Source organism: Wyeomyia smithii, chromosome 1, assembly GCF_029784165.1.
Source record: "Wyeomyia smithii strain HCP4-BCI-WySm-NY-G18 chromosome 1, ASM2978416v1, whole genome shotgun sequence".
Lineage (NCBI taxonomy): Eukaryota > Metazoa > Arthropoda > Insecta > Diptera > Culicidae > Wyeomyia > Wyeomyia smithii.
Window position 1 is genome coordinate 50,085,353 of NC_073694.1, and position 19,253 is coordinate 50,104,605.

Consider the following 19,253-nt stretch of genomic DNA (forward strand, 5'->3'; position numbering starts at 1 on the left):
CTATGCCAAATAGAATGAAATATAACAAGAGGAGCTCTTAGAAAGGGAACATGACCAACTAATCTTTAATTGAACAATGTTTTTATTTGAAACATTTTATCACAAACAATAACATTAAAATTATATCTTATATTCTTTTTATTCGTATATGACACGTACACGTCATAGGTTGACAAAAAACTATACAAAGGCAACTACAAACTTCCAATAATTCATTTCATGATGACTCGAAAGCTCAAATCTGAAATTGAAACATATGTACTTAAGTCCCAGTTATAATTCATTACTGAAATTTTGGGTGTATGAAAAATGAAAATAATTTTATCTCGTTAACGGTCAGTCCTACAGTTGTGATTTGTTCGACAACTTTATGTCAATTGATGATATAAACAACTTTTCCGAAGAAACAAAATGGCTAGCAACATTTATTCAGAAGATAGATGTCAGCGCCATCTGTAGACAAAAAATTAAATCTTCCTGAATACATTTTTCAAAAAGATGTTTTATGGTGAACAACATTGCCGAAGACTAAACCTTGTGGAAACAACTGTTAAGGAGTTATGAGGTTTCGTCGCGCCAACAGACCAATTTGCCCCACTGTGCGGGGGCTGGAATCCTGTTGTCTTCTGCTCGTGCACCAAGATCAGTTGCCATACTATCCACGCGCTCTACTGCATCGCCGTTTAGATGCTCATCAAAGTGCTGCTTCCACCTTTCGATCACCTCACACTCGTCCGTAAGGAGGTTGCTGTCCAAGCTCCTGCACATATCGGCTTGTGGCACGTAGCCTTTACGGGAGCTGTTCAGCTTCTCGTAAGACTTCCGAGTGTCGTTAGCTTGATACAGCTTTTCCATCGCTACACGATCTCGGTCCTCTTGTTGACGTTTCTTTTTTCTGAGGACTGAGTTTTGGCTGTTCCGTGCCTGTCTGTATCGTTCCACGTTCGCTCTCGTACAGTGTTTCAGCATTCTCACGCGTGCTGCGTTCTTCTCCTCGACTTATTGTTTGCATTCGTCGTCAAACCAATCATTTCTATAATTCGGAGCCCTTGTACCTAGAAGTGCTACAGCGGTGCTACATATAGCGGATCGAATTCTTCGCCAGCAATCTTCTTTTGCGCGTATTCCTGTGCAACCCGGCGTCCCGCAGTTGCTCGATATTTGGTCGCGGCGTTCGACTTCGGCAGGTGTTATACATCGTCGAGAGTTTTAAGCGTATGCACACAGCTACCACGTAGTGGTTCGAATCTATATTGGCACTGCGGTAGTTGCGAACGTTGTTGATGTCGGAAAAGAACCTGTCGTCGATTAGAACGTGGTCGATTTCATTCTTTGTCTGTTGGTTGGGTGATCTCCAGGAGGATTTGTGGACCTTTGCGGGGGAGGAAGGTACTTCGGACTACCATACCATGGGATGCCGCTATGTTTACGAACCAATGGCCGTTATCATTAAACATGGCATGTAGCCCGGCTACCGGTCTGAAACTGCCTCCCGTTCTACCTTAGCATTCATGTCCCCAATGACGACATTTACGTCCCGTCGCGGGAAGCTATCGTAGACCTGCTCCAGCTACGCATAGAACGCTTCTTTCTAGCTACGCATAGAAGCTTCTTTCTAGTCGTCGTGTCTACCTTCATGTGGGCAAGGCTGATGGTGCGACATCTCTGGTAGAAAGTTGCCGCCCATTCCCTGCTTCCCCATACCTTCTGTCTTGTCCAACAGAGTTCCTGCAGCGCTACGACATCGAAGCTGCGTGAATGTAGCTCGTCGTAGATTATCCTGTCGCATTTTGGAAAGCAGAACGATTTGCAGTTCCATGTCCCACGTTTCCAATCGTAGTCTTCAGAAGTATGGTTTACGCGTCAATGATCGTGTCGCACCTTCTCACTTAGCTATTGTCTGATGACAACATTGCCCAGGCAACACCAGCCAGTTGTGTCCATGTTTCAACCGGCAGTCTAGTGGACTTGTAAGGGCCGGAGCTATGCTTCACGCTCTTTCCAGGTTGTCAACTCACCAATTGAAGCCCAAATCATCGAAGGTCATGTTTTTGTTTCCACAAACAGATACTTTTGGTAGATTGAGCCGACAACCGACCAGATTTTTCATTTAAAAGGTCGTCGTGGACATAAGCTACATCATAATCATCTTCAAACTCGTGGTCGGACTCCTCAAGATCCTGTATAAGTTGATGTACCAATGTGAAGTACTCATTCTTATCTGCAACAGCCGCATTCGACTGCTCACAACCTTCCTCAGAGTCGTCTAGATTGTTAGAATATCCACAGAGAACAAACGTTCATCTTCTTTTCAAAAGATGTGTAAAAACTTGCAACCGTCATTTACCACTAAGTGGTAATGCTCCCGTTATGTGGCGCTTTTGTCACTTACAAATTAAGCAATGATATCGATAAAATATCGATACAGCAATATTTATGCAGTGCAACTGGGGCACCACAAGACAGATGTAGTTAGTGTTTTAACGTATTTTGATTCAAATTTTACACACGATTTTCAAATTTCTTTATATGAACATGAATGTGGAATATCGTCGAATATGTTCGCCAATAGAGCATGCTATGTTTACCTAAAGTAAAATAGATGCTATGAAGGTGCAGTTGTTTTAAAATCAAAAAAGACAATTTTGATAATAAATCTTAGTTATCATTATTTTTTAATCGCCAAACAGCAATCACTCACTTCTGATAGTATAATTTCTGATAGTTTAGACATTTTTACTCGTCACCAAGGTTGCCAGTATGCCAGATAAAACTGGATTTTGCCAGATTTTTGTTTGCACGCTAGACAAACAGATAAACCTCAGAATCTGCCAGATATTTGTAAATGAGCCAGATATTTGCCAGATTTCATCCGCGTCGTCCCGCAAAAAGGTCTTTATTTCGAGTTGGGCGTTTTTATTTTCGGTCTGTCAGATTTTATTTAAAACTTAGTGGCAACGATGCTCGTCACTCACCTCTTATTTTATAAAAACGTTTTCTAAAAAATCAGCATCGGATCGGAGTTCTTTCTTTTTTTTTTCGATATTTCGACAGCGAAAATCAACACAAAAGATTCAGTTGCAGTGTTTCCAGCTGATATATTGTATTTTCTTCGTCGAAACCTGATTAACTGTTCCAATGAATTTTATTTCTAAAAACATTAAAATATACATTTCGAAACGAGATTCAAAATGTTGCTTTAAAATAACATTGTGCATTTAATGGTTAAAGCAATAGAATGGAAGTCCCTTTTCAGCTTGTATTTGATCAAAAATAGGATATTTTCCGCGGAACGGCGATTCCGCCCTAAGTAGCGATCTTCCCTCTAAGCTGTGAAACCTGCAGATTCAATACTGCGATTCACTTTAATTGGTAACATTTAAATTCGATCAACGTTTCGACGTGTGCGGTCTTGTAAATCATCTTTTTCGATCATATACTCGGCCACACAGAAGAAAAAAAAAATAAATTTTATTCCAATGAATTCAATTTCAGTTTTATGTCACAGTTGGTGAAAGTGATGGTTGTCTTTTGAAGCTACCGTGCGTCGGTCGGTCAGTTCACTATTGCACCGTCAAAGTGTCTCATTTGAGCAATTTCAGCTCAAGTTCGCTAGCTCGTGCGCGCTGCCGTTCGTTTCGATTAGCGAACCTATACATTAGAGAAATGACAAGACACTCACCGTTAAGGCAACTGTCAACATTAAAACGGGCGAGCAGTATAAATTTTCATTGCCGTTATCCGTTTTGATGTTGACAGTTGCCTTAACGGTGAGTGTCTTGTCTTTTCTCTAATGTATAGGTTCGCTAGTTTCGATTGACGGATGACGGAATGAAATACACTGAGGCAAAAACACTCAGAAAATTATAAGTTGCTAATTATAAACAGTCATAAAGCTTGCTTTAGAAGATGCTTATGCATTACATATGTTGAGGTACGATTTGGATAAGTATTGTATATGAGTTTCTTAGACATGACCAATGATTTTTATGTATGTCATTATTGAGAAAAATTTACAAACCTTCTTTGGGAAATCGATTACTATAAATGATACGAATGGATGGGTGTACAAATCAGGGAAAACATTCAACTATTTGTAAAAGTTTTCGTTCAGTCGTTCGATCAAACGAAAACAGTGCGAAACCATTGCAAAATTGAACGGCCAATTGAGCGGCCATAAAATGTCATAAAACTGGTGTAATTGCAGCTGTTAGTTATATTGTTCAAATGCGATGGTAGCAGTTTGGAAAGAAGGACGCTGGTTAATAGACCACAACAAAGGCTAATTAGGACATTCAATCTTTGTTTTGTCGAATAATCGAATCGATGACGATAGGCAACGACGATAAACGTTACGTAAGCTTCGAAAGCTTAAAAGTCCTAGATATACTGATGAGAACATACCAAAGTTTGGTAGCGTAAAATGACATAGTAGGCCATCCTTGTATTTGGGAGACGCGAACCAAAGCCATGCTGCGTAATCTCACTGTCATCGTGTTTGACATACCTACTTTAGTTCGGGTCGAATGTGCAAAACAACAATCATTTCGTTACGATAATTTTCACCTTAAAGTTGCTACTCACAGCCGTGGAATTAACACCTAGTATTATTTCTCTTTTTCTGTCTTGGTGCTCTCTTACCTCATGCAGTTCGAGCCGAAAATCGCTTTACCCGCGGTCAAATTGGCATACGAGGACCGCTGCACTAGGGGCGGATCGAACAAGAGCGCAAGAAGCGCATCATATCATTTCCTGTGCCTTCGAGGGCGATGCCGTGATACTCTAATATAATCCGTTGTGGCTTTGGTATACTCCTGGCATAAATGGTAGTTTAAATAATCTTAAAATATCAGTTTTTATGAAAATTTAATCTCTCTGAAAAATGCTAGTAAAAAATCTGTCAACAATGTATAAATTTGACACAGTAAAACGGCTATCAATGACACATGTAAGCACAAATTATTTCTTTAGGATCGAGTTTCGAAAAAAAAAATTAAAAAGTCAATTATCGAATTTACATGGCAAATAGCAACTTATCGTAAAAGTTCTTCAATCAAAACATCTCTAAACAATCTAACACTAATGAATGACTTCGTCTGTGTAAAACATGGATTATTACTGGAACACGAATGCGAACTGCAGCACTGCTGTAAACTGGCACATTACATATGATCCCAATAAGTTCGGTTTCTATAAAGGGTGTGCAATAAATGAACTTATTCGGTAATGACTTCCACTTCCTGATCGATGCAGGTCTTCAATGCACGATTTTTTGGTCGAAATGTTTTTTTTTCACTCAATATTTTCTATTTGGGGCTCTAATTTATTTTTTCCCTCTTTTATCGTTCGCTCGTTTCTCGAACAGGGAGGAAACCGCAGACGCACAAAATTGAAAACATTTTTTTCTCATGATTATGTCGGCCTCGCTCGACATTTACATTTGTTGGTCTACCAACCCACCTGCGGAACAACGCAGTTCACGATTGAAGGTAAAAGTATGTTTAGGGGTAACGTGTGCTACCATAAAGATTCATCTCGTGGTTGAACACCTGCTCGTGTGAATTCACGAATGTAGGTGTGTTAATTGATGTAATTCTGCACGCGAGCAGACTGCATCTTGCCAGTTGGAAGTTCCGGGTGTCTGCTGTTCTGTAACCCATAGCTGCCTTAAAAAAGTTGACTTAAATTTCCTATATGGTAACACATTTTCAATAGTTAATAAAATTTTCAATATTCAATGCACTACTAGATAAGGAAGTCTCGATCGATATGTCCGACGACTACCCCAACACGAGTTTCTAGGGCCCCATCCATCCGGCAGCGTTCGTCAAATTCCAACAGCTAACCGGCAGTACAACAAACGTTTTTAATTAAGTGCCCTGACTAGGCTAATCACTAAACTATGGTAGTAAATCGCACTGCAATGAAAAAGTAAGTGCTTTCTTTCTTTCTAGCCGTCATTTGCATGTGTTCGGAAAGCTCGATCGACCGGCACCGTCCTTAACCGACGTTTTCTGCATCGCCGTTGGACAGCGACTTGACGTTATTATTTATACGTCTGTCAAAGAAATTTCGCGGCCACGGCCACGTGCAAGCGGGAAAATTAATTTCACTGTTCGCAGGTTGTTTTCCGCGAGCCGCTGCTTAATTTCAATCTATTGATTTTTTTCTGATGCGGTGTTATTTTAGATGGGAAATGAGAAATCGAAAGCGAGGTGATTCGTACGCAACTGGCAGTTTCCATCGAAAATTGCGTGCTTAATGAGGGCTTTTGGTATAGCTGGTATAACTCTGGTGTGGCCTTTATGTTTAATACCAACGGGGAAATGCAATCATCTTCTTTTTCTAAATAATATATTTAAAATTGTACATTTACAGAATGAAAGAGCTCCGTTTTTAGAGACTCTCCAAAAATTATAATACAACAATGTTGATAAGGGAAAAACAAAGATACTTAAACTGTAACAAACAGTGCACCAACAGTGACATTTGAAATTTTAAAAACGACTCAGAAAGTGAATTCAAATTACAGGAAAATTATACGGAGCCTATTGAGACTAATTTAGGATTGGTAGAGAAAACACATTCTGATGTCTGTGAGAATAATATTAAAAAAATGAGATAAACTTTCAAGGAGTTGAGAGAATTCATCAATGATTAATAAAAATAATGTTTCAAAAATGGTGCGAGAATTGTTTTAAGTAAAATTAAAAAATTGTATAAAGATGGTTCAGAAAAGTTACCGATGTACAAAATTACGATGAGTTTGGAGGTCTTAGCTGGTGTTCTACCATTGAAAAACCACTTCTGGAGTCTGTCTTCTCGTATTCTTATCAAATGTGAGGTCTTGAACCGTCCTGTGATTGAAAATTTTGAAAGGTTAATCGAACTTAATTCTCAAACCCGTTTAATGACATTGTATTTCAATTACATGTCACAAAATATTAACCCTTCTTCGAATATTCCAAATCGTGTCAACTTATCAAATACTTCTGATTCTACTGTGTTTTTCGATACATCCATGATAGAAGAAACTCGTGGAATCTCGGATCATTTACGCGTGCAGCAGATCCTCAAAATTTTCTCCAATAAATATCGAAACATCAACTGCGACAATATGTTTTACACTGACGGATCACTTCTCGATGGATCCACTGGCTTCGGTATCTTCAATAACAATTTAACCGCCTCCCATAAGCTCGATAATCCTGCTTCTGTTTACGTCGCAGAATTAGTTGCAATTCAGTACACCCTAGGGATTATCGAAAAAATGCCCACGGACCATTATTTCATCTTTACAGACAGTCTCAGTTCCATTGAGGCTCTCCGATCGATGAAAGATGTTAAGCACTCTCCGTATTTCCTGGGGAAAATACGGGAACATCTGAGTGCTTTATCCGCGAAATCGTTTCAGATTACCTTAGCGTGGGTCCCTTCTCACTGCTCGATACCGGGCAATGAGAAAGCGGACTCTTTGGCTAAGGTGGGCGCTGCAAACGGTGAAATTTATGAAAGACCAATTGCTTTTAATGAATTTTGCGCAATTGTACGTCAGAATACGATCATCAGTTGGCAAAATTCTTGGACCAAGGGGGAACTGGGAAGGTGGCTACATTCCATAATCCCCAAGGTGTCGACGAACCCGTGGTTCAAGGGGTTGGATGTAGGTCGGGATTTCATTTGCGTGATGTCCCGGCTTATGTCCAATCACTATAGATTCGACGCGCATCTCCGTCGTATTAGGCTCGGGGAAGGTGGTATCTGTGCCTGTAGTGAAGGTTATCACGACATAGAGCATGTGGTTTGGTCTTGCCCTGAACACCGTGGCGCCAGGTCTAAATTAATAGCTTCCCTGCAGGCCGAGGGTAGACAGCCGGCTGTTCCTGTTCGGGATGTCTTGGCGAGCCTTGACCTTCCCTACGATGACACCCCGTTAAGCATACAGACGCGAGGCATACGGACGCGAGGCATAGTACGCTAGGCATAATGGACGGCAGGCATACGGACACGAGGCATATGGACGCGAGGCCGAATGGACGGGAGGCCGATTGGACGCGAGGCCGAATGGACGCGAGGCCGAATGGACGCGAGGTCGAATGGACGCGAGGTCGAATGAACGCGAGGCCGAATGAACGCGAGGCCGAATGACACGAGGCTGAATGGACACGAGGCTGAATGGATGCGAGGCCGAATGGACACAAGGCCAAGGGGAAGTGATGCGGAATATGTTATTATCGTCATCATCATCACAGCCCTCTTTCAATAACATGTATTTCGCTTCAAAGTGTCATTTGAAAAGCAATATACTCGCGGCCTTCGGCCGACTCGCTGTTCGAGCGAATGCTGTCCTTACTCGCTACCGCTCGTTCGGACTTAACTAAAGGAAGAAAACTCTGTTTGAGTAGACCTAGCAAACCAGTAGATCAGTCGTTTGAGTGCGAGAGGCCGCCGCTTCCGACGGCGGGTCGGCGGCCGGCTCGGACTGCGGAAACCACGGCGGCTTAGTGCCGCCTCGTTTCCTTGCCCTCGATTATGCGTCTTCGCCGCATGACTTCAAGAAAAGTATTATACCCAACTTAAACTCTTTAGAAATATATTAACACCTGAACTACATAATTGGATTTCATGCTTTCGGCCTCGCGTTCATTCGGCCTCGCGTCCATTCGGCCTTGCGTCCATTCGGCCTCGCGTCCAAACGGCCTCGCGTCCAATCGGCCTCGCGTCCTTTCGGCCTCGCGTCCATTCAGCCTTGTGTCCATTCGGCCTCGCATCCGTTATGCCTTTTGGCAGTATGCCTCGTATCCATTATGCCTCACATCCATTATGCCTCGCGTCTGTATGCCCAGCATACTATGCCTAACATCCATATGCCTAGCGTCCATATGCCTCGTGTCCCGTCCCCCTTCCCTACATGTCCTCCATATACATTCTCCTGAAATCCATTCATGCACCAGTCTAGCCCCACTCCTTTCCGCCTACATCCAACTTGACCGCAAGTACACGTTTGGACCCCCGATCCAGAACCAACAACTAGACCCCGCACGATACCAGCAACTAGAGGCCCGAGGAAGTCCATTTTACAGTTCGTGTCTTGGTTTAGCAGAACATAACAAATAAGCTGCTCATTGTTTTTGGCTGTTTGAAGAACATCATGACGCCCCAACATCTTAGTTTTAATCTTAGATTTAATTTCGTAGTCGGCAGCGAGAATAAAAAATTTGCCTTTAGTTTTTAAGATACTTTATGAAGTAAAATTCTAGATATAATTGGCTCCGTAAAACATTAACTTGTATTGTGCCGTGTCAAATAAACGTTGATTGAAATAAAAAATACTTATAATCAGTGTCAGCCGAAAAAAAGCTCCAATCGAATACAGTTACTCCATTAACGGTCAAGACTTTGAACAAGTAACCGAACTACATCTTTTTCATAGATAGATCATGGATTTATGATGAAATGAGTTCCGTAATCCGTACTGCTCCGGCCCCTCGGGTTCGTACAGCGACTTTCCCAATCCGGGTGGGATACGATACGAGTTCGATACGTTGGCAATGTCAGACTGCGACTAGTATGCTGCTTGGTATAGCAGCTGCTGTGCCGCATAGCAGTGGTGTCAGTGTAGTAGCCAGCATGCTAGCCAGGTACTTAGGGCTTTCCTTGGTGTGTTTATCGTCCCGTTTGCGGGTACATACAAAACGCTTGGGGGCTTCTTGCAACCTCTCGCTACATAGCCGGCACCTTCGCATCTTCTGCAAAGTTTAGGCCGGTTAAGCCTTTTGCACGATCAGGATCTATGCCCGCTCTCAAAGCACCTGAGGCAGACATCAAGCTGCTGGAGGATACCCAGGGTATACCGACCAGCCGACCTCTAGTCTGGCCAGCTTCAAGCCTTTGTTGCTCTTCTCTCCTATAACTTCATGGTGGCAACCTGAGTCTCTGTTGAACCCTGGCGGAGGCGAATGGCCTCGGTGGTAACCACCACTCCACACTACTTGCCGAAAGACTTGTGCAATGACGCATTCTTCGGTAATCTCGTCCAGGTTCTTGAACTAAAGATTCATCTTCTGGGTGAGTACCCAAACTTACACACCAAGCAGCTTTTGGGCTACCATTTTATAGGTAGAATTCTTTCCCTTTGCCTCTTGCCTTTGAAGTTCCAGGATCATTTCACCGGTGTGAGACCGACGGATTGTCCTAACATCCGCGCCAAGGTCTTTGAGCTGGGCATTCTCTTATGGCCTTCAAGCCATCAGCGTACCTAGACCCACCAGTTTCGAGAATGAGCGCGTCGCCCCTACTCTTCGCCTTAGCCTTGCGCAGCTTATTGGGGTGTTTTTCACGCTTGTCACGATTTTGCCGCTTTGTTTTTACTACGGTAGTCCGTGGACCGTTACCCGTAGCTTCACCCTTCTCTTCCGTGGGCCGAGTTAGCCCAGCTTACGAGCCAGCTTCTAGGGTTAGCTCCATCAATCGTCTCTTGATGCTCGCGGAAGCCGTGTCCCCCGAAGGCTGCCTTGCCCTCCTTTAACGGTGATATAGCGAAGTGCGACGACAATGTGGCAGTAAAATTTGGTGGCGCGCAGATGAAGACAACATTCCAGCTCCTGACTGCCAGAATTTAAAAGAAGAGATCGGCCGGTCGAAAAACAATAAAGCAGCTGGAGCTGATCAGGAACACCACATGTGGAGATTATTCTGCATTTATGATATTGGCAACTTTAAATCGACGTATGGCACAATCGATCGAGATCAGCTATGGCACGATTACGATTTCTCGAAAACCCTGTCACGGTTGGTCAAGTCGACGATGAATCGGTTGATGTATGTAGTTCAAGTTTCATGGGAACTCTCGAATCTCGGAGAGAGTTATAGTATGGCGACGGACTATCGTGCTTGCTATTCAATACCACTTTGGAAGGCGCGATACGCAGGGCGGGTATCGGAACGAGTGGCATGATGTTCAAAAGGTACGTACATCTGTTTGTAGAGTGCAAGTTTAGTACGGGTTTGCAGACTACGAGATCTCAGCTGGCTACGCAAACGTTGAACAATAAGTTTAACAGCCCATCTCCCTGCTTCAAACCATAGAAACTCTCTTCAAAATTTTAGAAGTAAAGGAATGGTATTTTGGAAAATAGAAATAAATACTAATGTTCAGTGATTGTTACTTCAAGATGAAGAACCAGTGAAAAGTTGCCCTTGACATCAGAGTGGAAAATTTGATTATTCTTTGTCCAACCTCGAATGGAAATAGATGTATTTAGTAAAACTCTTAAGTTCATTTAAACTTTTGGACATATCATTTTGGCGACAAGGATCAAGAATCAAGAATCCACAAACATGGCAAAAGAAAAAGTTGATCAGCAGTCGCAACCGAGAATTCAAGATATGATTCTCAAGATGGCCCAACGTATACAGCAGATGGCGGCCCAGCAGCAGCAGCCTTAGTATCATGCCCCGGAGATTTTGGAGTCCCTCTCATCGAACATCACCGAGTTTGTCTTCGACGAAGAAAACGGAGTTACGATCGGACGCTGATTAACCGCTACCAGAACCTCTTCGAGAACGATGCAGGCCAGCTGAATGATGCGGCGAAGGTACGTCTACTTTTCCGAGAGCTGGACACCGCTGGACATTCGCTTCCCAAGGACGTTTGAAGACACAGTCAAGATTCTTTATAAAATCTCCGGGGATCAAACGTCAACATTCCAGAGGCGGTTCATGTGTCTGCAGTTAGTAAAATGTGAATCTGAAGATATTATCAGCTACGGCGGTAACATCAATCGAGCCTGTGAAGATTTTCAGTTCCAGAACCTAACACCGGATTATTTCTAGTGCCTCATTTTTGTCAGCGGATTGAAAGCCACAAAATATGCGGATGTCCAGGCAAGACTACTTTCTATGCTAGAGAATGTAAAGCCTGAATCACCAATTACTCTACATCCGTAATTGATGAGTATCAACGCCTTGTCAACTTGAAGGAAGACACCACGATCATCGAGTAACAAAGCAGCGGCTCGAAATCTACAGTTCACGCCGTCAGGGACAAGAAAAGTATCGGAGAAATTCTTCGAAGCAAGAAAGTAGTATCCTGAAGGGTCCTGCTTCTAAAGATCCACCAGCTGAACATGAAGAAGTTCAAGAACTTCCTCCGCCACTATTGGAAGCTCCACCACAACTCATGGCTGAAGAACAACAACCCCTCGATACTGCTGGACAGCTACTAGACAATGAAGAAAATGTTCCTGAGCAGTTAGACGATGAAGAGCCAGAAATTCCTGATCGACCTAGACGGCTCATTTCGCTGCATTTCAAATTCCAAGGGTACTGGCTGTTTTAAAGGGGATTTTCTTCCTATTGCTCAGATCTTTATGAAAATTTGTGAAAATGTTCTCAAGATGTTGTATTTGAAGATAATGCAATAAACTTTTTTTCGGTTTTTTGAAAACTCAAAAGGTATATAACCCCTTAAATAAAAACCATCTTCCTTCTATCCTCCGCAAGTCGCTCCAGTGCCAATTCAGTAAATTATTCACGATTGTTGTTAACCATCTGCCGATGAACACTCAGCAAACAGAGAGCACTCAACCGCTGTTCAACCATTGTTGACCTCAGCCAGGTTTTCACCCGACGTAATGTGCTGAACGAGCGTTCAATATTGCATGTTTTACATGGTACAGCAAGTGCAATTTTAATTGCTTTCTCAGTCGCTGGGAAGAAAGAACGGGCTTCAGCAAGCAGATCTATAAGATCCAGCTCTTCCAAGTTTTTTCGGTCTGCTCTTATGCTGCAATGTTGATACCAAACTTCCACCTCTCCAATATCATTGTAAACTTCGTAAAAAATACGAAACTTTCGGTTTTGCGCTTAAACTCTTCCAACGACATTCACTATCTTCACCAAACCGTGTTTCCAGTGAAGTTACATGAGGATCAAGGTAAGAAATTGTCACAGCTCGGTTCCAATACTCCAAGCTAGTTGATGCAGGCGGATTTGCCCGGTACATAGGGCAAGCATTTCAATCAATTATTCTTGACCTGGCTGATACTTAAACAGATGTTTCTATGGGCTAAAAATGTCGTTTTGTACTAATAGATTTATTAAAAACAAAATTATACAGTGATGTCAAAAAAAAAAACAAAATAAAGGCACTGAAAAAATACAGCAAAAATCAAACTGCGACGTCAAGAGCACGTTATCTCATAGCTAATACTCTGTACAGAAGTATCAATAAATAGTTGTTCCATGCACACCTTATTCGTTTGTAACGTGATCTAAGGAGGAAGCCGAAGGGATTCTGGCGCTATGTTAGTATTCAGAGAAAAGAAACTGGTCTGCCAACATGTATGCGTAATGTCAATCGCGAGGCTCCTACCATGCCTAGGAGCTATCATCAGCGCTGCGATCATCAGCACTGCGAATGTTGCTGTTTTACCAGATATTGGTCCTCACCACTCGATAACTAGGGATGTTATTATTACAGCAGCCAAATGTTTGAAAAATTCCTCCAGTGGTGGCCCAGATGATGTTCCAGCCGTTGTCCTCAAGAACTGCATCTATGCTCTTGCATCCCCGTTAGCAGTGATTTTCGATTCCTCGCTTACTCATGGTGTCTTCCCAAGCTGCTGGAAAAACTCTTTTGTCTTCCCGGTTCAAAAAAAGGATGTAAGCGTACCGTTTCCAACTATCGAGGAATTGCCGCCTTGTGTGCTTCGTCATAGCTTTTCGAGCTAATTATTCTAAGCTTTTTGACACAGAAATGCTCGCAGTATGTTTCGTCGGACCAGCATGGCTTCGTTCCGAAACGCTCCACTACCACTAACCTTGTATCATTCACCTCTTTCATCGTACGGCATATGGAAAAAGGGTCGCAGGTAGATGCAATTTACACAAATCTTTCTGCTGCATTCGACAAAATGGATTATGAAATTGCTTTGGCTAAATTGGCTTGGCAATTCCTTTAAAACAGAGCTATCCTTTGAGCGTATGAGACAGCTAGCCTTCCCGAATAAAGTAAGATAACAGCTCTCAGGGCATCTGAATAACAAATCATGGCATTTTTGGATTCATTTTGTTTTTCTCTGTTATCTAAATATAGAATATAATGTTATAGGGTTTGGCTCACTTGATAACAAGGCATCACATCATGTTATCGTTTTGTTGTTGTCGGCACTGTTATTAAACGCGAGAGCACCGTGAAGGACCTGGGAGTACTTCTTGATTCACCACTAACGTTCAAAAATCAAGTGCCATACGTGGTTTTGAAAGCATCATCTCAGTTAGGATTGATCTTCCTATTTGGCAAATACTTCCAGGATGTGTACTGCTTGAAGGCTCTATATTGTGCTTAAGTACGGACAACGCTAGTACTCTGCCGTCGTATGGGCACGAAAAGTAAATCAATAGAATCAAGGCGGTTCAACGAAAGCTCGTACGTTTTGCGCTGCGTCATTTGCCGTGGCGTGACCGGAATATCCTTCCCAGACATACTGAGCGCTGCAGGTTAATACATTTGGACGCTCTCAATGTCAAAAGAGATGTCGCTAAAGCTTGCATTATCAGCGACTTGCCACGTTCCAATTTAGATTGCTCCGAGCTTCTTAGTTGTCTGGACGTAAACACCCGTAGACGTGCTCTTCGGTCCCATACGTTTCTTAGCACAGGCAGATCCAGGACGAACTACGGGATGCACGATCCGATGAAATGTATGTGTCGCGTATTCGACAATTGTTTTGAATGTTTCGGTTTTATTTGTCTAGACGTGTAATTAGAAATAACTTTTTGAGAGTGTTGTCTGTTTAATTTAGTCCTTACTTGTTAATCTTAGTTTTAGTTTTATTCATCGGGGTTGTGTCTACCTGGTGACTGTACAAATAAATAAATAAATAAATATCTTTCACTGTTTTCTTAATCTCGTCCTTGGATGGTGGGTTCACAGCTTCCTCAATCACCATTAGTGATACCACATAAACAGATTTTTTTTTGTTCATCTATAATTTATTTGACACGGCACAAATACAATTTAATGTTTAACGGCGCCAATTATATCTGGTAGCTCACTTTCTAAAGTATCTTAATAACTAAAAGCAAATTTTTTATCCTCGCTGCCGACTACGAGCTGAAACTAAATGTAACTTAAAGCTATAATATTTTGCATTAAAAGCACTGGTTTACTGTATGATGGTTTTCATTGCCATAGGTAAGCACATCTTTCGCTGCTGGGCCAAGATATTACGGACTGGCATATTGGGTTGTCTCCCTCGGGCCTTGAGAGTATCGTGCGGGTCTGATTGCTGTTTCCGGATCCGGGGTCTTAACGTGTTCTTGTCGTTAGGCTGGATGCAGGCGGAAAGGGGTAGGACTAAACTGGGGCGTGGATGGATTTCAGGAAAACGTATATAAGGGACATGTAGGATAGGTCACGGCTCGCCAAGACATCACGAACAGGAACAGCCGACTGCCTACCTTCGGCCTGCAGGGAAGCTATTAATTTAGACCTGGCGTCACGGTGTACAGGGCATGACCAAACAACGTGCTCTATGTCGTGATAACCTTCACCACAGGCACAGATACCACTTTCCCCGAGCCCAACACGACGGAGATGCGCGTCAAATCTATAGTGATTGGACATAAGCCGGGACATCACGCAAATGAAATCCCGACCTACATCCAACCCCTTGAACCACGGGTTCGTCGACACCTTGGGGATTATGGAATGTAACCACCTTCCCAGTTCCCCTCTGGTCCAAGCATTTTGCCAACTGATGATCGTATTCTGACGTGCAAATGAGCAAAATTCATTAAAGGCAATTGGTCTTTCATAAATTCCACCGTTTGTTGCGCCCACCTTAGCCAAAGAGTCCGCTTTCTCATTGCCCGGTATCGAGCAGTGAGAAGGGACCCACGCTAAGGTAATCTGATACGATTTTTCGAATAAAGCACTCAGATGTTTCCGTATTTTCCCCAGGAAATACGGAGAGTGCTTAACATCTTTCATCGATCGGAGAGCCTCAATGGAACTGAGACTGTCCGTAAAGATGAAATAATGGTCCGTGGGCATTTTTTCGATAGTCCCTAGGGTGTACTGAATTGCAGCCAATTCTGCGACGTAAACAGAAGCAGGATTATCAAGCTTGTGGGGGACGGTTAAATTGTTATTGAAAATACCGAAGCCAGTGAACCCATCAAGAAGTGATCCGTCAGTGTAGAACATATTGTTGCAGTTGATGTTTCGATATTTATTGGAAAAACTTTTGGGGATCTGCTGCATGCGTAAATGATCCGGGATTCCACGAGTTTCTTCTATCATGGATGTATCGAATAACACAGTAGAATCAGAAGTATTTGATAAGTCGACACGATTTGGAATATTCGAAGAAGGGTTAATATTATGGGACATGTGATTGAGATACAATGTCATAAAACGGGTTTGAGAATTAAGTTCGATTAACCTTTCAAAATTTTCAATCACAGGACGGTTCAAGACCTCACATTTGATAAGAATGCGAGAAGACAGGCTCCAGAAGCGGTTTTCCAATGGTAGTACTCCAGCTAAGACCTCCAAACTCATCGTATGGGTCGACTGCATGCAACCCAAGGCGATACGCAAACAACGATATTGTATTCGCTCCAGTTTGATCAAATGTGTGTTTGCTGCAGAGCGGAAGCAGAAACACCCGTACTCAATGACAGACAATATCGTTGTTTGGTAAAGCCTTATAAGGTCTCCTGGGTGGGCTCCCCACCATTGTCCGGTTATTGTACGAAGAAAATTCACTCTTTGTTGACATTTTTTCATCAGATACCTCACGTGACAACCCCAGGTGCCTTTAGAGTCGAACCAGATACCAAGATATTTGTGTACCAAAACCTGAGAAATCGTTTTGCCCATTAATTGTGTTTGAAGCTGAGCAGGTTCATGCTTCCTATAAAAAACTACTATCTCAGTCTTCTCCGGAGAGAATTCGATACCTAGCTGTAAAGCCCAAGCAGACAAATTGTCCAAGGTATCTTGCAATGGTCCTTGCAAATCGGCAGCTTTGGCTCCTGTAACAGAGATTACACTGTCGTCTGCAAGTTGTCTTATCGTGCATGAATTTGCCAGACATTCGTCGATGTCATTTACATAAAAGTTGTAAAGAAGGGGGCTTAAACATGAGCCCTGGGGAAGACCCATGTAGCTAATGCGAAAAGTTGCCAAATCGCCGTGCGTAAAATGCATGTGCTTTTCGGACAACAAATTGTGCAAAAAATTGTTTGAGATCAATATTTGAAGTAAGCCAAGTTTCACAAAGGGAAAATGCATCGCATTTGTTTTTATTTATTAAAACTTTAAATGAATCAATTTTTGGTAAAATACTTCTACAACTCCACTGTAAGGCAGAGATAGAATCCTTCATATACGCAGATGAATTAGGCATCGAAGGATACAATCGCTGCAAGGAGGGGCCATTGGGCAGTCAACTGCTTCAAAAATGATCTAACTGTTGGGAGGAATGCTGTAGGAAAAATTTTGATTGGATCGGGTACATTGAAAGTTTCAAAAATCCAGTCCACAATGTCAGAAAATTTCACTAATCCAGAGTTTGTTTCATCAACTGGGAGTGCAAAAGGAACAACTGGGGTTTTAGATGTTCCTGGAAGTGCTGGGAACTCCTTCTGGGACTTTAAATTTGTAAGCCCAGGAGGAGTTTACTTCGGTTTTTCCGCAGCACTGTTTGGTTTGTTTGTAACTTTCATTTCACTTTGGGAAATCTTAGGACCTTTTCGGGGAAGTTTAGGAGAGGAAATATTTTTCCTCTTTCTAGACGCCCCAGGATTGGCATAAGTTGTTACCGCTGGTGAATCGTCAGAATCGGTTTCATCAGAGGACAACAGATCAAAGGGGTTCGATGTTATGGTAGAAGTGGTCACGGTCTTCTTCAGCATCTCAGCGTAAGATCGCTTTGAACGCTCCTTAAGTGAGCGCTTGATTTTATCTCTGCGCTGCATGTACACCGGGCATGTGGAGAGCTCATGCTGATTTTCCCCGCAGTGAATACATTTTTCAGCATTCACACTGCAAGAATCGTCCGCATGAGTTTCTCCACACTTGCTACATCGTGCCTCATTGCAGCAGTAGGCGGCTGTGTGGCCTAGCTGCTTGCAATTGGTGCAAATAATAGCACGGGGTACATACAATCGCACAGGCAGACGAACCCGATCGATCGAGACGTGGCTAGGGAGAGCAGATCCGGCAAACGTAACACGAAACGAGTCTGACGGAGTGTACACTTTTGTGCCGTTGACAAGAGACACAGACCGCAATTGCTTGCAATCTATGATCTTTACTTTTACGTCGTGACACAAAGCATTTTTGAAGCAGCCAAAACCGCTTGCCAAGATACACTCGACCGACAGACTCGAATCGGTTATGACACCGTCGATCTCCACGTCTCGTGCGGGTATATAAACGCGATACTCGCGTGTGAAAAGCTCGGAGCGAGCAATAGCGTTGGCCTGTTCCAGGTCGTTGACCACGACACGGAGCTTGTTGGGTCTGACCTTGGAGATTTCGGTCACGGCCTTGTACCCCTCCGTCAGGTCTTTCGAAATCTGCATGATGTTTAACGGTTTCGATTTCGGTCCTGCTTTTGGCCGAAAGAAAACAGTAAAGCTGCCCTGAGAACCGTCCGGGTAAAGCCTGGGGCGAGGGGGGACTGGAGAATTAACAGAGGAAGGGTTGGCAGGAGGGACAGGGTCGGAGGGGTTCGGGGATGGTGGCACGGGAGGCGAGGGATCTACATCCATCGCGCTAAATCTAGCGCACTAGCGCCGACAGAACACGTACCTCTTTACTTCTCCTTTCAGCAGGGTTGGTTGTCCGAACGGTCGAAGCTGCAGCCGTTACAGCCAGCAGCACCAATACAGCAGCTCCAAACCTCCACCAGCAGCGAGCCAGGTGTGTGATCACTCAGCACAGCAACACAACTCGCTGTCAAGTGTTGGCTACTTCGTTTTCCTCCTTTGTGTTGAGATTCTCGTCCACTGCTGTAGCACAAATCACTTAGCAGCCAAATCGGCTTACGCACCAGCAAACAGCCACGATGCGAAACAGTTGCACAAAGGCGGGCGACCTTGAACCTTCACTCAACCAGGCAAACAATGCCAACACTTGCTCGCGCGTCTTTTGTTTTATATTCTATCGGAGCGATCACCAAACACATCCGATGCTGATGCGTGTTCGGCACAGAATGATATACAGATTTATCTGT